Source organism: Leptidea sinapis, chromosome 12 (genome assembly GCF_905404315.1).
Source record: "Leptidea sinapis chromosome 12, ilLepSina1.1, whole genome shotgun sequence".
Lineage (NCBI taxonomy): Eukaryota > Metazoa > Arthropoda > Insecta > Lepidoptera > Pieridae > Leptidea > Leptidea sinapis.
Genome location: NC_066276.1, coordinates 7,450,900 through 7,471,575, shown reverse-complemented (window position 1 = coordinate 7,471,575; position 20,676 = coordinate 7,450,900). Strand labels below are relative to the sequence as shown.

The window sequence follows — 20,676 nt, the reverse complement described above, 5'->3', positions numbered from 1 at the left end:
GTATTGTAAAAAAATTAATAAACATATCGATAAGTTAGTGAAAACTAGAAATGATCTAATCAGAGTTGATAAAGTATATTACCGATAAAGTCGTAAGCTAAAATAATAATAGGCCATTTTTTTTTTCTTAGGTATAGTTCTATTTAAAAGGATGGAAAATATTTAGCACAATTCAAATAAAATCAAGACAGCATACATGAAAAGTCTTGGAAAGTTACTTAATCAATATTATATTTACCTGGGAAGCAATACACGCATAAAAAATAGTTTTTTTATAAGTACCTATTCATCGTTATTCTGTATAGACCCAAGGGGGCCAGTAAGAAATGAGATTTTATAAACCATATTGCTTCCATACGTAATACGCGTGCGGAAAGAAAATTTCCAATACACGCAGTAAAGAATGATTAATAAAAAGAGAAGCTATAAGTACTGATGAAGTATTAATATTTGTTAGTTTTATGATATATCATATTTTATAATATGATGTACATATGTACATGAGCATATGCTACAATGATGGCAAACATTCCCAGAATTCATGGTTTTCGATCTATGTTTTACAATTCTATGATGTATTTCCTCTACTCCATGATGTGACATATTTACTAGTGGGAGGCTCCTTTACACCGGATGCCGGCTAGATTATGGGTACTACAACACAAACATTACTGTGTTTCGTTCTGAAGGGCGCCGTAGCAACTGAAATTACTGGGCAAATGAGACTTGACATCTTATGTCTCAAGGTGACGAGCGCAGTTGTAGTGACGCTTAGAATTTTGGGTTTTTCAACAATTCTAAGCGGCACTGCATTGTAATGGGCAGGGCGTAATACCAACAGCTGAACGTCCTGCTCGACTCATCGCGTATTTTCATAAAAAAAAATAATAATATCTGGTATTAGTGCTTCAATGGATCTGAGGGAGCTGTTGTGAATCACAGCATGAAATCAGCCAAGCGAAACTCTAAGAAAAGCAATTCAATCGATGAAACGTGTAGTGATTGAAAGATTGACAGATGACGGCTATGATCTTGTAAAAAAACAGAGATAGCCGAAATCCACTACGTTTTAGAGACCCCGCAAACTGCAGACTTTTGATCGGCCGATAGTTTGGTTGGTTTCTTAATCAGTATGAAGATTTATGAGAGTGCGCACATTATAACGATTCGGTATTGGCCGACAAAAAAGTTTGATGGGCTACACGAATGCCTTCAAACTGAACCGTCAGCAAACTATCGGCCGACTGTTAAATCAGTACAGCGCTCTTCTAGGCGCGCATACCACCGATTGTTTAGTCGGCCAAACTCATCAATAGCCGACTTAAAACAAATAGCGAATCGTCCCTAAAACTGTCGGCCGATAGATGTCTAGTGTGCGCTCTCATCACAGACCCAACTGTTTAGTCGGGCCAGTGTGCGCACTTAACAGCCGAACTAAACCAAACTATCGGCCGATCGAAAGTCTGCAGTTTGCGGGGTCTCTTAAACAACTGTTCGCTTTCAAACTTAGCCGAAACAGTATGTTTTAAGTGATATGCCTCACTAACAACAAAAGCTAAATAAAGCTCTATGACAGGATCATCTAGCCACCACAAGTAGCACGCATTCACGAGTATGACGCACGGACCAGTCATCGCTCCCGTCCATCTTATTTTATGGGTAGCGCTACCCGTCTCACGACGACTCACGAATTTTGAATGCTTTGATACAAAAACACAATCTCTTACAATTATAAGATGCAAGAAAAGATCTATAATAATAATTTAGTAATTCTCTCATACAAAACTGACAATTTGGCGAATCGTATTATGTATTCTATAAATATAATATGTACCAACGAACTCTCTTTAAGAGGATCGTATCATCTTTCCCCTAATATGAATTATACTCCGAATATAGAATGTCGAAAAATTGGAATGAAGAATAGCTGTGTTAAGTGATATTTTCCGAAAGAACTTTTATTTCGTTTTTATTCGATTCAGCTAGGGCAGCATTTCTGCAATGTTAATAGTTCATTGCTGTGTATCTGTTTCACTTGAAATTATCCTCGTTGTATATTCCGCAATGGATGTGAGACAGATAAAAATAATGACATAAGGCGACGCTATAGATAACATAGATACAATAATATCTTACGCTGTGTCAGTGAAATTATCGGCTCAAGTGAGATTGCACGCCTTTTCTGGTTGTTTTCGTGGCTTGCTATCAGTAATATATAGTGTACTTGTAAGTCACAGTTGTAACTGCTCTTAAAAATGTTAATTAAATAAAACCTCACCTAGAAGTGTTCAAAAAGTCCTCATAGCTTGAAATTTTAATATAATATTATGAAAAATATTTATTTCAATAAGACATTGTTTTGAGGGATCAAATATCAAAGCATATGGGTATTTAATATACTTATTGTTGGCATGTGGCTGATGTGAGGTAAGGAAAATTTTATAATAAACTTTTGTAGTATCTGTGATAGCCCATAGTTGACTTATTAATTTATTTCTTGAACTAAGTAGGTCTACTAGTTGATGTCAAATTAATTTATGTCAACTGCTTATACATTAATTATTCATTGAATGCTTTATTGTTGTGTGAAATTCGCACGACTTTGCACTTTCAAACTGACACCTAAAATTATATATTATTTTATTCTATATTTAGATAGATACCTACTCTGAGAATATATATAAATACAATAATTTAAAGTGTGATTTTTTTATGATAATAGACGACGAGACGAGTAGGACGTTCAGCTGATGGTAATTACTACGCCCTGCCCATAACAATGCAGTGCCGCTCAGGATTCTTGAAAAACCCCAAAAATTCTGAGCGGCACTACAATTGCGCTCGTCACCTTGTGACATAAGATGCCCATTAATTCTCATTTGCCCAGTAATTTCACTAGCTACGATGCCCTTCAGACCGAAACACAGTAATGCTTACACAAAACTGCTTCGCGGCAGAAATAGACGCCGTTGTGGTACCCATAATCTAGCCGGCATCCTGTGCAAAGGAGCCTCCCATTGGTGATGGCATTATTGAAATAATAACTTTCATCTATTTGTACTCGGTACTGCCTATCTTCATACCAATGATTTGACTATTTATCTGTTTGTTTGTACCGGCCTTTGATTATAAAATTCCAGCTTATTGCCGTTTTGTCAGTGCCAATTACGACAGGACTTTCACTGACAGATAGCTTGATATCCCTTTCAGCAAAAATTAAGTTTATTTATGTTGTTATAAAAAAAAATTACTAAGTGTAACTAAACACAAAATTATATGATATTTATTTATTTAACTTTTTAAACCGACGTAAAAAAAGGAGGAGGTGCTCAATTCGTCGGTATTTAATTTTATGTTGTTACCTCAAAACTTTCGAATGGGTGAACCGATTTTGATAATTCTTTTTTTATTTGAAAGCTGGTGCTTCCCTAGCCCCCCAAGATAGGATAGATACCTACATACATAGTTATAGGTGAGAAGTGCTTGAGTTGTGAGGAGGCCAGAGGCGAGAGCGGGTGGCGGCGGAAGGACATCGATTCCAAAAATGACAATAATCGTAACTAGAATTAGATTGTATAAAAATACGCAATTATTTTTACACTTTTTAGTGCATATTATATCTATTGTTTTGAAATAGTGTTTTTGAAGTCGGTTGTTTTTTTGTTAATTTTTTTTTAAATTTTCCCTTACTGTCAATATAAACATAATTGAACGTAGTGTTTAAAATCTCTTTGAACATAATAAATATGTACCACAAACCTACTTATCAACATATTTTATATACTTATATACAAAAAAAAAGTTCTATCTCTCTTATGCTATGTGATATTAGAATCATTATGTGAAAACTTTTAAAAGATGTAAAATATTCACACTATTGTATAGTAATCAAGTTATTGTAACACTGTAAGTTTTCCAAATAAAATATAATAATTTTACGGAATTTGTAGAATTTTGCAAACAGTTATTGCAAGAATTACGATGAGAACGCTTCATATAGGGTAATTTCCGGAGATTTTCAGGAACTTCCTGTCGTATTGAAACAGCCTGTTATCCAATTTGTGCACACATTGCTTCGAGGAACAAATTGATCAAACAACATATATGATCAATTTGTTATGTTTTAAAGTGATAACCCTCACTTCTGCGATTAATTACACAAATAAAACTGAAAACAATATTTTATTAACGATGCGGGACTCGAATCCGCGACCTCTCGCGTACCGTGCGAGCGCTCTTTCCAACTGGGCATTTTTCCATTGAACAAAGCATACAAGATTTTATCAACGCTACGTCACTCGAACGGTTGGCTCAGTTGGAAGAGCAATCGCAACATATTTGATCTTTGATATTAAAGTGGGTTGAACTTTATGTCTGCGTTTTAGATATATTTATGAACTTTGCTTGAGTAATAGAATCTCATCAGTTCTAACGTGGTGAACCTCCAGCCCCAGAACAGTGCTTCAGACAGCCAAGCGAAACTCTCTAAGAAAAAAGCGATTCACTCGATGGTATGAAAGCAGCATTGAAAATGCAGTCATTGATAGATTGACAGATGACGGCTATAATATTGTAAAAAACGAAGATAGCCGAAATCCACTACGTTTTAAAAGCAACTGTTCGCTTTTAAACTTAGCCGGATTATACTACGTCGCCAATCGCGTTAGTGTAATTACTGACATTTCAAAATTATGTCAAATTTCATAATCGTCTAAATAAACTAATCGTCAATTGTTACTTACGCAGTGCCGCCTCTCATTACGTAGATTTATATCCTCTTTGGCTCCAGATACCAATATTAAAGCCCGTCACAGATAGCGCTATAAAAATGTCATAGCAAGCAACTACAGGGTGCTTTCACTTATTATATTTTGTGGGTGTGACATCACACGGATTTAATATATCTAAGTTTATAAAGGAATATGTAACACATACCGTGCCGTGACTTACTTAGTGATTACTTAAAATGAGAAAATTAATTAAGTATGGTTACAAATAAACTATTTAATCAAGGTATTTTTTCACTATAATATTTCATTTTTGTGTTGTATATATAAGACGAACACGGTTATGTGATGGGATAGAAAAACAAATATTGTTGAAACATAGTAAACATCCAGTTTCTTAAATCATAATATTATTGTTTAATAGTGTACAAAAGAATGATATTCTAAAATGTAATAAATAATTTGTTTATCTTATTACTGCTATTGTGGGTACTTTCAATTACCCTACAAAATTGCAATTACAATATTATTATTACACAAAATCGTTGTTGTAACGCCAATAATTTTGATTTTAGTTGGGCTGTCTTTCTTTACGTTATTTTACATTTTTTTTTTATATTAGAGGGGGAAACGGACATTTGGTTTACCTGGCGGAAAGTGAAAACCAGCCACCCATGGCCCATTAAAACATCTGCAACATGTGCTCAAGAAATGCCTGTGGAAATTCTATCAGAATATTAAGTTTCGAGTATTGAAGAATATAGGTAGTATAATATTCTAGATACGTGGTCGAATGTTTTTTTAAGCTCAACAAACACCTAAATATACCAATATTATATTTTCCATAGCAATTGCTTTATTATACTATTAAATTTTAAACTAAGAATTCGAGTGACCAAATATGTAGCTCTAATGTATATGTTGCAGGTATATTTTCAAAGCTGTGATATTATACTTAACCGGTAGAGTGCCAATCGACTTCATTTCTTACAATTTAACGGCCAGGTTTTAGTGACATTGTAATGTCAGGGGTACACTATAGTGATATTCTAAGGCATTGATATTTTGACAATCTTATTGGTCATTAGTTTAAGAGGCCGTCTCTGATTGGTCTGTTTCTTGTATACCTAGTCATTATATTTTAAGTTATGCAGTACTGTAATCAACTAATTATTGTTATCTAATCGAATCGGCCCTTGTTCACTAGTAGCTCCCAAAAACAACTTAACACTGTTACTTGTTAATCACAAAGCACAAACCGAGCGTAGCGTGCCGCGGCAGCGTGGGCCAGATTGGAATTGACCATTGTTTACTACTATTTCAACAATAACTTTAAATGAAAAATTGCAGACACGCTCCAATATTTAGGTACAATTATTGTTTTGCAAAATTCGTATTAAAAAATTACCAATTAGAACGCTCGACGTCTCACACTACTAACTGCTCTCATTTGTAAAATACCTAGATTTATTATAATATCACTATAGTGTACCCGTGACATTACAATGTCACTAAAATCAGGCCGTTAAATTGTAAGAAATGAAGTCGATTGACAATATACCGGTTTATAATAATATCACTAGTGAAATTATAATATCACGGCTTTGACAATATCTATACCTACGACATTTATACAGTTCAGTGACGTCATCAACACACATATTGCTATAATGCACATATTGCAATGTTATATTTCATATTGCTATTTAGATAGTATTTGAGTATCGCCACATCATAAAGTAAAAATAAACATATCGGAAGTTATGTGTGAGCTGAGAATATCACCAGCAATCCAATGAGAACTACGCTGTTCGGCGTTGGCTAATACGTACAAAAAACGTTGTTATTACAAACCTTGATAACATCAAAATATCGTAATAAGTAAGAGTACCTAGAATCTACTTTATCACGCCGGGTTTATCTCTAATCAATACAATTAATAAAGTTTTCAACAAGTTTCCTCACAGCAAACCTCGTTATCTAGGAGACTTTATACAACTTGTATTTTACTAGGTACTAAACTCCACTGTGAAATATATTTGAACGTATTCTCGTGATGAATTAATAACTGTTTGAATCGTCTCTTTCTACAAATTTAATTCAGCGTATCTCTTGCAAATTCTCGAGGTATTTGGTATGAAACATAGTTTGGCTCGGATTTCAATCTTGTTGTGGATTTTGTTTGGAAATTTACTGAAGTTTTATAATTCGTTAGCCCTTTATAGGGAAGTTTTTGATATGTGACAATGTCACCTAATTTTACCAGTGGGAGGCTCCTTTGCACAGTAAGCCGGCTAGATTATGGGTACCACAACGGCGCCTATTTCTGCCGTGAAGCAGTAATGTGTAGGCACTACTGTGTATCGGTCTGAAGGTGGCCGTAGCTAGTGAAATTACTGGGTAAATAAGACATGACAACTTATGTCTCAAGGTGACGAGCGCAGTGGTAGTGACGCTCAGAATTTTTGGGTTTTTCAATAATCCTGAGTGGCACTGCATTGTAATAGTCAGGGCGTATCAATTACCGTCAGCTGAGCTCCCTCCTCGTCTCCTCCCTTATTTTCATAAAAAAATAACTGCTTGAATCGTTTCTTTGTATAAATTTAATTCAGCGTATCTTTTGCAAATTCTTGAGGTATTTGCTATGAAACATAACATGGCTTAGATTTGATTCTTGCTGTGGATTTTGTTCAGGCAGGGCGTATCAAATACCATCAGCTGAACGTCCAGCTCGTCTCGTCCCTTATTTTTTATCTGTTCTGTGCTTAAAACATATAGTTAGTGCTATAATAATGACTTATTTCAAATAAGTAATAATAACGCAAATATGAGAATTTAATTACCAACATGTCTGGAGTTTGAAGTTATTTATCCGTAATCATAAATCCTTGTTAATAAACTGCTCTCCAGAGTGTATAGCTCTCGTTCCGAAATGAAAATAGTTCTGAAACTGGACATTGCAAATATATAGAAAATATAATTTTATAAGATTAAGGATTGGTGTTTTTATTCGAGTTTTATGTAACTTATGTCATAATCACAAATTCTTTTCTTATATAAATTACTAGCTGACCCGGCAAACGTTGTTTTGTCATATATAAATTGTATTGATGTTTTGCTTGCTAGTTGATAAGAGATGGCGCTAGTTCTATTCATTAGTAACAATCACACTTCTTTTATATTTTGTATAATTCACACTATAGTTTTATAAATAATAGCCTATTTGTTATTCTGGTGTGTAAGCTATATTATTGTAAAGTTTCATCATAATATATTCAGTAGATTTTGCGCTAAAGAAGTTCAAACATACATCCAGACATACAAACTTTCACAATTATAATATTAGTAGGATTAAATAATCAATCAGACTGTCCATTATTATTCTATCGAAGATTGGATTATGTGTACCACCTTATGATCGTCGTAAGATTTTTTCAGAAACAATAATTATGGCTAAAATTCACCTATCCAACTTATTTCAAAATTATATAACAGTAACTTCTATAGTAATAGTAGTACTTATAGATATAAATTAAAAAAAATAATAATCATATAAATTTATGTATAATACGAATGATCTTTCACAGGTTTGTTTCCAAGCCATGAATGTTTATATGTATTTATGTATGTTTAAGTAAGTATATTGTATTAAATATATCGTTGTCTTGGAAACCATAATACAGGCTAAATGCATAAATTGTGGCAAGATAATTTGTGTAAATAGTGTGTCAATATTATTATTATTATATGTAGTGTTTGAGATAGTTAATAAGCGCCTCAAAACACAGAATGCGAGTTGCGAGTAAAACTCCAAAATATCTCTTGGTCAAGTTTGTCGGTACATTAGTATAAAATATTATGAGATCTACACTGCGCGGTGTGTAGGTGTGTTTGTAAGCAAGTCTTAATTTAGCTTCAGGTACATGTTAAACGTTCCTCGTAGATCAATATGACGCGAATGGATCGCAATTCCTTTTCAACGGTTAGCCCGTAAACTGAAGTGAAAGTATCTAATGAATTTCAATGTGTCTTTTATTAGAAGAAAAACGAGATTTTCGCGTATTGTTTTACTCATCTAATAGATATGTATCTTGTAAGCAGTGAACGCATATAAAAAAAATATTCACTGCTTGTAAGGCATTGGAATAATTGACGATTGAGTATTTTTGTAGCAATACTATAAAACGATGAAGCTGTAAATATTAATTTTAAAGAGTGGCAATGAGTTTCTTGCCAATTTTTTAAAACTCAACCTTTTGAGAAGTGCTGGTAAATTAAAAAGAAAAATAATCGTTAAGTCTTTACACTGAACTGTATAAATACCAATGGACAGGTTGTTCCATATGTTTGACGGCAAATTTTTTGTAGCCTACTTGAAGCGCCACTCATGAGTGTCCAGAGAACTAATTTTGACGTATAATACAAATGGCTGCGAAGGAACGTACAATACTCTGAAGTATTTTTACATTTTCGTTCGTTTTCCGTGTTATTTATACTTCAAGAATCAACGTAATAAAGTACACAATTTTCGTAAATAGTTTTCCACCATCTATGTTGTCCACTAGGTTGTCATCACTAGTTTTAGTACCGCAAACTCTCGCTACATGGCCGACATGGGTGGGACAGACGCCTTAAAGTGACGTTTTCAGACTGTCACTCGCTTTGAAACCTTTCAACTTTTCTCTATTTGTGTCACTGCCCACTGGTCATAAAATGGCGGCTAGTTCTAGCGTTTGCGCATGCATGTAGCTCTCGTGTTCCATTTTGCATATTTATACTAAAAATTTATCCTTTATGTTCTATGTTGTGACAAAATTAAAAAACTAACTCTACGCGCAATTTCAACACGGTAAAAAATTGCAATACCTACATTAAAAAGTAGACTTACTTATTTAATTACGTCACAACATTAAAAATGAATTTTATAATTTGGAGATTATATATAGTTATTTTCGGGGCCAATCTCCAGATGGCGCTAGTTTTCAAATAGACAGCTCATAATGCGAAGAGAGGGCTCTCTTTTCCCTATATATTATTATACTCTTTGATGGCCAACAGCGCCAAAATGAGCTCAAGAAAGTTAGCCCCCCAGATTTTTTTATTTTTTTTTATTACATCGTTAGTTCGCCATTTGTTCTCTATAAACATTTGTTTGTTCTCGATTTATTTATTAAAAAAAAAAATTGCAATTCATTAAAATTGGTTAGGTTAGGTTATGTTAGAACAGTTAAAACAACGCCAGAACCAAATAGTAGGCGTTTCCCCCCATTAACAGGGGGCGGGGGCTAACTAAAGGGTATGTTTTTAATTAATTGTTTTTAAATAAACAACAAAAGAACAAACAATTATTTATAGCGAACAATTAAGAACAAACTACGAACTAACGATATGCGATATTGAAAATTCAAAAATAGAAAAAAAAATTTTTTTGGGGGGCTAAGTTTGATGAGCCGCCAAAATGACGAATATCAAACAAAAGCACTTTGACATCCGTCAGTCCAGTGGTATATAGAAGAGGTCAGTGTCTTTTGACATTCATAATTGCCATTTCCTGAACCTAGAATCTAGATGAATAAAGTAATTTTGATATAATTTGTCCGCAGCAACTATATCATCTCTACAATTTACAAAGAATTGGCATTGCCATGAAATTTAAAGAATGTACAATGTTGAATTGTTTACTTACAATATTTTTTTATTTAGCTTTAAATGTAGAGATGTATCCAACATTGTAAATTAGAGTACCAACCTAATTTTTAATACGAGTTCAACGAAACAGCTCGCAAAGTCATTGCTGTGTTTGTTGAGGATACGGATATTAATCTCTTTAATTGCTACCTTAGGGGTAAAATTTTAAGAAACGTCTTTCTAACTAAATGCTTACTTTATCAGCTTTATTCATCCATATAGCTATCCATTCATTATTTTATGTCCTAAGGGGAATATTTTTACGGAACGTTTGTGCGAAATTTCAAGTTTGCTTGGCCCCATTGGTTAAGGCTCTGCGTTAATGAATTACTCAATCAGTTAGTCAGGACAAATAATTATAGGGCGAGTCTATTAATAAGGGTTCGAAGACTACGAATAATTTATTATTATTTAAATTTGTCTTTGAGACCTAGTAGTGAACAAGGGTCAATTCAATTAATTATAATATCACTAGTGAAATGATAATATCACGTCTTTGACAATATACCTGCGACATGTCATAATTCAATAAAAAAATTAATACATGTTCGATTAAATATAATGTGCCTGTTCTTTATATATCTATTTATTATATAATCTATAATTTATGTATAGATCCAATAAATAATATCCCCCTTATTCATAATAGTCTGCTAACTTAAAGCATTGCTAATTCTCACTCTGTCTTCTTCTATTGACCTAAGTCAGAATGTGAAAAACACTCCTTAGCGGATGTTTTAAGTTAGCCGCCCATTATGAATAAGGGGGTTAAGGTTAATATTACCACGAATACTATCAACATATTTGTATAATCTAGCATAAAATATGTCTTTAATTCTAGTTATAATATTGCTGACATACGAGTATATGTCTCGTATAGTACGTACGTTTACAACAAGCTATTTGTATTCGTATTGAGGTGTGGTTTCACGTCATTTCTGTGAACTATTTACTCTGCTTAGAGCCCCTTATACACACATAATGCAATTATCGGGCACTTTGAACCGCAAATACATGAATACGAATAAAGTGAATTATTTGAGTAATGTGATTTGCTTCGCTGTATAGTGCAAATATACTGCAAAAATTTGATTATGTGTCGCATGAAATGGTTCAGCCTTTAGTACCTATGTATTTAAAGTGCTGTCGTATCACGTAAACTGTGTATTTATTAATTGTCACACACATTTTGTGAAGAGATATTGTAAATATATTTATTATCATTTAAGGTCGCTATCCAAAGAAATCGCCAGAATAGCGCATAATTGAAACCATTTCTTGACGGGTTATATATAAAGCTTATATTTTTACAATCAAGTTTTATATATCTACAGAATATGAGGAGAAAATTAAATTTTTGAGACAGTGCGAAAAAAAAGCAAAATTCAAGGGGTATTTTGGTTTTTTGTACAAAATAAACTTTACAGTTAGAGCCAAGCTAATCATTAAATCTAGATAAAAATTGTACGAAAATTTAGTAATAGTACGCCATTATTATTTAACATGATATAGTTCTGTTCGTTTATTAGTGAAAATTGTATTTTATTTGTAATAAATTAAAAATGCTTCTTATTCTGAATTAAAACTATGGCGATCTTGTGCGAGAGAGATAACTTAGCTTCGCTTGATTCCTCAAGGCCATTGGCTCGGTTCCCAGCCTTAATGACGAATGACACTTAATAGCGAGTCCACATACCACATCGTTACTGAAAAATAATGTGTTTAAAAATCTGGCGTTACAAAGAAAATTGACAAAAATATTGTTATTTGACTTACTAAGAGTTCTTACTCGTAATCTCATAAGGCTCTTGCGTTATTCAAAAGAAATTAGAAATCCCTGCCAAAGTTACACATCATTTATGGGCGCGCGCTACAAATGCCATTGATATATTAATTATAATATAGAGTCACGCATTACGCATTGAAGAAATAAAAAGGCATATGTCTGCAGTGTCTACACTGCAAGGGAGAGGACATAAAAAATATGGAAAAGCAGAAACATCACAAGTCGAGGCTCATACAAAAGCTAATCTTACTGATATATCTGTATTCTGCCGAAACGTGGACATTTCAAAAAGGTTGAAAAGAAGAAGATAGACCTGGAAGTGTAGTGCTGGAGAAGAATGCTTTTTGTATCGTGGACCGGATTTAGCACACACGTATCTATACTCCGGAACCAAATATCTGCCATAGTGCAGTCCTGCATACTTACCTTCTTTAGATACGTATTGAGGCGTGGCAGCCAGTCCATAAAACGACTTATCGTCCAAGGTAAAGTTGAAGGCATTAGGCGTGGAAGGTCTCCTATGCGATGGACCGACTAGATCAAATCTGCTGATGGCGGTTCCGTACATAAGTGTACTCGAATGACCTATAACAGAGAGAGATGGCGAAACATTGTGAGGATGCATGCGTATTTCGGATGCGGATGATTCATCTGACCCAATTAAAACTTCTTGACAACCACAACCGCTCTATCAAGAGCGTATATATAGCGTAATGTTTATGAACCATGATCGTAAGCCGGAAGACGTACACTGCTGGACAAAGGCCTCCCCCAAAGATTTCCAAGACGATCGGTCCAGCGCTGCCCTCTGTGTATGTTTATGGATAGAACATGTTTATTGTTATCAATCAATTTCACCCGGATGAAGTCGGGTTCAACTAGTTACTAGTACCTAAAGGCCGTATACGAAGTTTTTCTTTTCCAAGTATATCACATATTTATTTTAAAACCTTAGCAGTATTCCTTATAATATCTTATAATATTGGTTTATAAGTATATAATAAATTCGTGAATTTTTCACATTTCCAAAATCAACTTTTTAGATGTACCTAAGGTGGAGGGGATAGCTGCTTCTAAAAAATTTAAAAATTAAGAGAAGAAATTTAAAGAGTTTAACAAAAATGTCCCTTCAAAGCGACTTTATTTGGGATTCCTGAATTAAAAATATTATTCACAATCCATATTCGCGATATTTCTGAAAGAACTATCCATCGACATATATTTTTATTTATTATTTTATTTTATTTTTATTCTTAATATCCACCATCTAGCAGACATAAAAACGCTTCCCCTTCAAATTAAAAATAGATTTTTCTTTTTCGAACGATAATGAAATTATATTAAATAAGGCCATACAAGTCCACGATCAAAGGGATATGGCAGAACTACCCCTTTTTAAGGTCTCTTTTTTACTTGGAAACGGCTATAAATTAAGTTTAAATATTTCTCATTCTTTGCAAAAAGTTACAGCTACAATAATGCACACAAATTATTTTTATTTAAATTATAAAATTCATATTGACACACATTTTACACAAATTATATTGCCCCAAGTTAAGCATATATATTATATAGCCTGTGTTATGGGTTACAAGACAATGATATATAATATACAATATACTTACTTAAACATACATATATTCATATAAACATACATACAAACATACATAAATACATTTAAACATCCATGACTCGGAAACAAACATCTATATTCATCATATAAATGCTTGCACCTACCGGGATTCGAACCCGGGACCTCTAGCTTAGTAGGTGGAATCGCTAACCACTCGGCTATACAGGTTGTCATATATATCTTAATATATATAAATCTCGTGTCACAATGTTTGTCCTCAATGGACTCCTAAACCACTTAACCGATTATAATAAAATTCGCACACCATGTGCAGTTCGATCCAACTTGAGAGATAGGATAGTTTTTATTTCGATTTGGGTCCCATAATTATTTTTATTTTCAATAGTTGTTTTGTAAACACATATTTTCTATGAGAGAATTGAGTGACGCACGGTTTGACAGTTCCGCTGTAAAACAATTTCATTATAACAGCAGGGAGCGTTTTTTACGAAATAGTTCTTGATGTTTTGAAATATTATTTGCAAATTCCTATAAAACAGTATTTTTTTTATTATCTACAGAACAACGTCTGTCGGGTCAGCTAGTGATATTATTAAAATGTTTGAAAATTGCTATCGTACCTATTATTGTGTTTTTTTTATGACAGTAAGGGACGAGACGAGCAGGACGTTCAGCTGATGGCAATTGATACGCCCTGCCCATTACAATAAACTGTCGCTCAGGATTCTAGAAAATCCCCAAAAAATCTGACGGGACTACAATTGAGACATAAGATGATAAGTCTTATTTGCCCAGTAATTTCACTAGCTTTCTACTACACTACTTCAGACCGAAAACTAATAATGCTTAACACATTACTGCTTCACGGCAAAAATAGGCGACGTTGCGGTACCCGTAATCTAGCCGGCATCCTGTGCTCAGGAGCCTCGCACTGGTAAGAATATAATCTAGATGTATCTCGCGATATCTAGTTTATAAGTAACTGTTCCCAATATAATTCCACCGGTTATCGGTTGAAACGATGTTGTAGTTATCTTGAACGTTTCAGACAGTTTTCCTGTGTTTGTTTAATTTCCATTACTGCGGAACCTCAGTCTCCGTCAACACCAACAACTAAATACTAAGTTAAATTAGATTTTCGAATGGAATTTGTTTGCCTTCTGTGAATTTTAGCGTTTCTAAGTAAAGACTTGACTGATAAAGATCAGTTGTATATGACTTTTACACATGCATACAAATATTTTTTTTACTAGAAACCATCTTACCGTTACTTAAACCTTTTGTTTTATCATAAAGAATACTAAAACCAGAAACGAGTGTATCAATTCGCATACTCTGTAAATAAGTAGAGATATTGTGCGAGCAATTATATCTATACTTAAACTCATAAGTTAAAATTGTGTTTTATCAATACATAAATAGAAAATTAAAATCCCAAAGACATGACCGAAGAGGAAACCTAAGCGGCGCCCATTCACGAGCATGACGCATGGACCAGCCATCGCTTCCTTCGCACATATCTCAGGGAAGTTATCGACCCGCCCCACTACGCCGTCACGAGCGGTGCCAATTAAGCGAGCTTGACAACCCTTGCTCCGGGAACTCGACATAAAAGAACCTAATGGTTGTATGATATTTTTTTTCTAAATATTTATTTATTTATTACACTTTTCTGACATCGCATTAACAGAATATTACTTAAATACTAACCTACTATCTAATATATAAAATTCTCATGTCGCGGTGTTTGTAGTTAAACTCCTTCGAAACGGCTTGACCGATTCTCATGATATTTTGAGTGCATATTGGGTAGGTCTGAGAATCGGACAACATCGTTTTTTCATCCCCCTAAATTTTAAGGGTGGTCCACGGCATATTTTTTATTTAAATTTGTTTGATTATTACTTTTGTATCGCGATTTTAATATTGGCAAAACAACGTTTGCTGGGTCAGCTAGTATTAATATATAGTATTAATATAATATGTTGCAAAAGAATCTTGCGGGTGGAATTTCGTAAAATCCTAGCTGACCTCTACTCAGCAAAAGGAATATTTCTACCAAATTTCAAGTCTCTACTCCTTATGGTTCCAGAGATATCATGATCATCAATATATAGGTGGAAATCTCTTATAAAAATAAATAAAATTATTATCTACCTATATATAGGTCGGCTCCTATAAGGCACATCTTATTGGAAAGAGACAAGAGTAACAATAGAGGTCCCGGTCGTCAGTGTGACCCCATTTTATTTTACGCGCCATAATCGTAAAATATTAGATCCCGATAGATCTACGTATTATATCTACCCAAAGCTGATTTGCTGTAGCCAAAACCAAGAGTAGCATTTCAATTAACACTTACCTACACAGAGAGAGTATTCAGAATTACGCTATAATAGGTACTAGATACCGCACTACCTAAGAACAATAGCTTTTTTATAACGGCAAATATTTGATGCTTGTGTGCGTGGCATCTTGACACTCAATCTTTCAAATTTTGTAAAATACGATTCGTGTTAATAAAATATATGTACAATATTTACTGATGATATGTGATCCCAGTGTCTTTCTAATTTTTTGTAGTATAATTTTTACAAACTTTTACTACGCAACCCGGTTTAGTTTCAATTATTAGCAAAGTTTAACAGAACATGTGGCACTTCAAAATCACACATTGTTCGAGACTGGCTCGAGTACGCCCAATTGGGCGTAGTATTAGTTGCCGCATTTTGCGGCTATCGGTATCTAGTTGGAGCGCAGCGGAGACCAATGCTTAATCTAAGATTTACACCAATAAAATATTGGATATTTTTGTTAAAAACACGAGTTAAGTTACACAATATCTATTATTATCTTTTATACAAGTTTTTGGAATTTAGTGCAAATCATCTCAATTCAACGGACATTACGAAAGGAGAACTTCAAATATTTGTCCTTCATTTCTATATTATGTAAATCTAAGCATTTTTCCTGAAGTTTGAGAACTTAAAAGCCATAATAATTCCATGAAAATGTTCAGCTTTTCTCGTCCAAATCTCTAACATGTTTACGACCTTTTTTATCCAGCAACAATGGTTTCATTACATTTTAAGTGCTATTAAATTTAATACATAGGCACTCAAGATAGTTTCAGAGACCATTAACGTATCTTTTATTTTTTCACTATGCAGCAAGTATGAGCATCGTAATTCACTTTCAGCATTCAACTAAAGATAAGCGACGTAGGTAATCCACATAAATAGAAAATAAAGGGAAGTACTTCTATGTAGGTGGATCCAGGTTTTGTAAGAATGACGGATGTGCTCACTTCAAAAACGGTTGATTGAAAACAGATATAGATAGTAAAATATCAACTAATTCCGCCGTAGCTAGTGAAATTACTGGGCAAACGAGACTTAACATCTTATGTCTCAAGGTGACGAGCGCAATTGTGCCGCTTAGAAGTTTTGGATTTTTAAAGAATCGGGAGCGGCACTGCATTGTAATGGGCAGGGCGTATAAATTACCATCAGCTGAACGTCCTGCTCGTCTCGTCCCTTATTATCATTAAAAAAAACTTTACTACGACTTACGACTTAGGTATTATCGCCATTGAATCACGAACTCTTCACATAAAATTACTTTCTTCTTTTTAAGGCGTATTTTTAACTTTCAACTATTTCTCATTTTTCAGTAAAACAAACTGCGTAAGAGTGGGAACCTGCTTATATTTAAAATTATATCCCTCTTCTTATATTCGGTGTGTGGATATTTTTTGAATTATCCTGGTGATCCTAGTTTTAACACAAGGCCAAACGAATGAAAATATTGTCATTCATCGGATTCAAACATATCAAGGAACGAAGGATCGTCTTTAAGTCAAATCACATATAGATACAGGCAATTTTTTTTATTTACCACACATAGCGACTAGGTATCATTTCAGGAGACCTAACGAGAGAGTTAAAAACAAACAAACAAGAATAATATATGCAAACAACAAATAAATCCATCTAAAACTAATCATACAATAATATTAAATAATAAACCAAACATTACATTAGAAATAATACATACATACATACATACAGACTCACGCCTTGTTCCCGTCGGGGTAAGCAGAGACAATAGAATGCCACTTGCTTCTATCCTTACAAACCTCACGCGCCTCCTCTACGTTCATTACTCTTTTCATACATGCTCGCCGGTTGCGGGTGCTTCAGATCTCTACTTTTCTCAAAACGTCCCCAAGTTGGTCGACGAATGTTCTACGAGGTCTCCCGCGACTGACTTGCCCATACACACTTGCCTTATATATTTGATGCGTCAATCTTTCTTCACTCATTCGCTCCACAAAATAATACATCACTCCAGAAAATACAAAAAACTTGAACATACAATTATTTACCATAACATCGACCCACCATAAAAATGTCCACTTTGTTGTCGAGTTCATTTATATGGCGAAGGGCTCTAGTTTAAGGCGACTTTGCCGAACACATTTGTTCTCGCCATCGGAACCGATAGTGGATGGAGGCGCCTCCACACGTACTGGTCCGTCACAGAACTCCCGGGTTGTGCTCTTTCCCGCGCAACAACTTCACCACATACGTTGCTAGAAAAAAGTCCCTACGGACACTCAACTCATTATACCCTACCATACCCAGCACAAACAGTGTCGGGTTCATAAGTGTGTGAAATGGATATACTTCGTATACCTTGAGGTAAAGGTGCCTAACGAATTTGTTTTGGACACGTTCTAACATCAACCTGTACAAAAGTACAGATACCTCTTATGGGGCCCATATCACCGAGTTGTACTCCAAACGACTCCTTTACCAGTGCATTATAAAGTACCTTGACGGTTGTGATATTAGTAAACTCTTTAGAGTGTCTCAAAACAAACCCTAAATTACTATAGGCCTTTTTACAGGTTTTAATAATGTGCTCTCTAATCTGAAGATTCCGATGTAAACAAAACACCCAGATTTTTCTCTTATTTCGAGCAGTAATTTTACGTCATCTGCAAAAAGGAGACATTTGCTATGCCTTAGGACCTCCGGCAGTTAACATAAAATATATCGAAATATGAATTATTTTGATGCAAAGTGCCAACGAATGTATAGTAAAGTTATTAAAAATTCAGTATTTTAATAGTTACATATTATTTTTATCTATTATTCACACCACAGTGTTATCTGGATAACTATTTACAAATATTACCAATATGCAAGAAGTTTAATTTAGTAGACTTATGTATTCACGACATTTTCTTTTGTTGCAGATTAATTCATTTGTGCGAAAATGGGTCGGAACTCAGTGGGTGTGGAAGCAAATGGAGAGCTAAGAATACTGCTTGTTGTTACTGTTATCATAGGATTACTACTAATGCTTTCATTGCTAATGTGTTACGCGTGCGTCTTAAAACGTTTGTGTTGCGGTACGCCGAGAGAACGAAGTAAAAATATTGCTTGCGGTCGACAGACTGAAAGCTATCCAATGGGTGACGTAACGTTGCTTTCACAACCCACAGAAAGCGAACGCGTCTGAAGCATTCCTTGCTCATTATATCAAAATGGCGTCTTAATTTTGCCATTGTCTATGGCTAGGCAAAAACCTGTCAAATATGAGTTAGACTCGCACTTTCTTCTGAACGTAGTGTTTAAATTCTTTTTGTTTCTACTGCAAGATACTTGTACTTTTAAAAGAATTTTGTAACAGAAACACTTAATTAATATGGCGGTCATTCTAAAATTCACTCTATCAAAATATTGTAACATTGCGGTTTATGAAATACAACCGACTGACAGACAGACAGGCAACGGAATCTTATATAAAAGAAACCATCGATCCCTTTGCAGGGTGAAATCCTAAATACAGTAAATAAGTGTAAAAAATCATCCAAAATTAAAAACTCCAAATATAAACTAAGCATACCTTTTAAAACCAAATGGAATAGTTACCTTTCTAAATCGACTAATTTTGTTTAATTATGTATAAGCGTTATTATCATCAATAATTGTAAAGGTTTAGTTTATATGTAACTTTAATATGATAATTAAATGTTGTGATAGTTAAAACATCTATTGACTTTTATTTTACTAATAACCAAAACATATTACAGGAAATATTAACAATTAGCGCAGCTTGAGTGACCCTATGAAACCGGTCCCGTTCAATTAATTTTAGTGGAAATCACACTACAACCACGGAACAGTAAAAAAATAAGGACTCGGTGTCACCTTACATAACAGTGTAGCAGCAGAACAAGCCGATTAACGTGTAAATACATAGCCCCTATATAAGTATTTGTGGCCATATATGATTATTAAAGGGAGAAAAAATTGTGTAACTAGTATCCCCGTAACCACACACACACTAGCATAACGGTGCTTCACTTGCTAATATTACGGCGCTGAGTCCTTTTTTTACTCATCCGCATTTTGCAAATTCGTTATTTTGCAAATTGCAACGAAAAATTTAATACTTTACTATTTATACTGTTTTTGTAAGTAGGTATGTAACTACATTGTTTGTTTATCCATTTTTAAACCTCGTACCTATGTTACTTACTCTCATTTTACCTATATATAATATACCCATAAATAAATGACCGGGATCCGGTACCTAATTGAATCATTTGTATGAAGTTTTATGATAGAGTAAGAAACAGTGAGTTAACAATTTCGATGCAGTAATGTTTTTAATTTATACGATAAAGATGTAGGTAGGTACTTACTCATAAAAGTCGGCCTTGCGAACGAAGAGGCCATAACATTATCTACCATCGTACAGGATGCCGGCTAGATTATAGGTACCACAACTGCGCCTATTTCTGCCGTGAAGCAGTAATGTGTGAACATTATTCTTTCGGCCTGAAGGGCGCCGTAGCTAGTGAAATT

At 34.2% G+C, this 20,676-nt stretch overlaps 1 long non-coding RNA gene across 1 annotated transcript; it reads left to right on the top strand.

The window, feature by feature from the left end:
• The first annotated feature begins 2,159 nt into the window (after nt 1-2,159).
• LOC126967276 (uncharacterized) lies at nt 2,160-19,857 on the top strand. The gene is made up of 2 exons (XR_007729957.1): nt 2,160-2,427; nt 19,059-19,857. It is a non-coding gene; the product is annotated as an uncharacterized LOC126967276 (long non-coding RNA).
• The last annotated feature ends 819 nt before the right edge of the window (nt 19,858-20,676 follow it).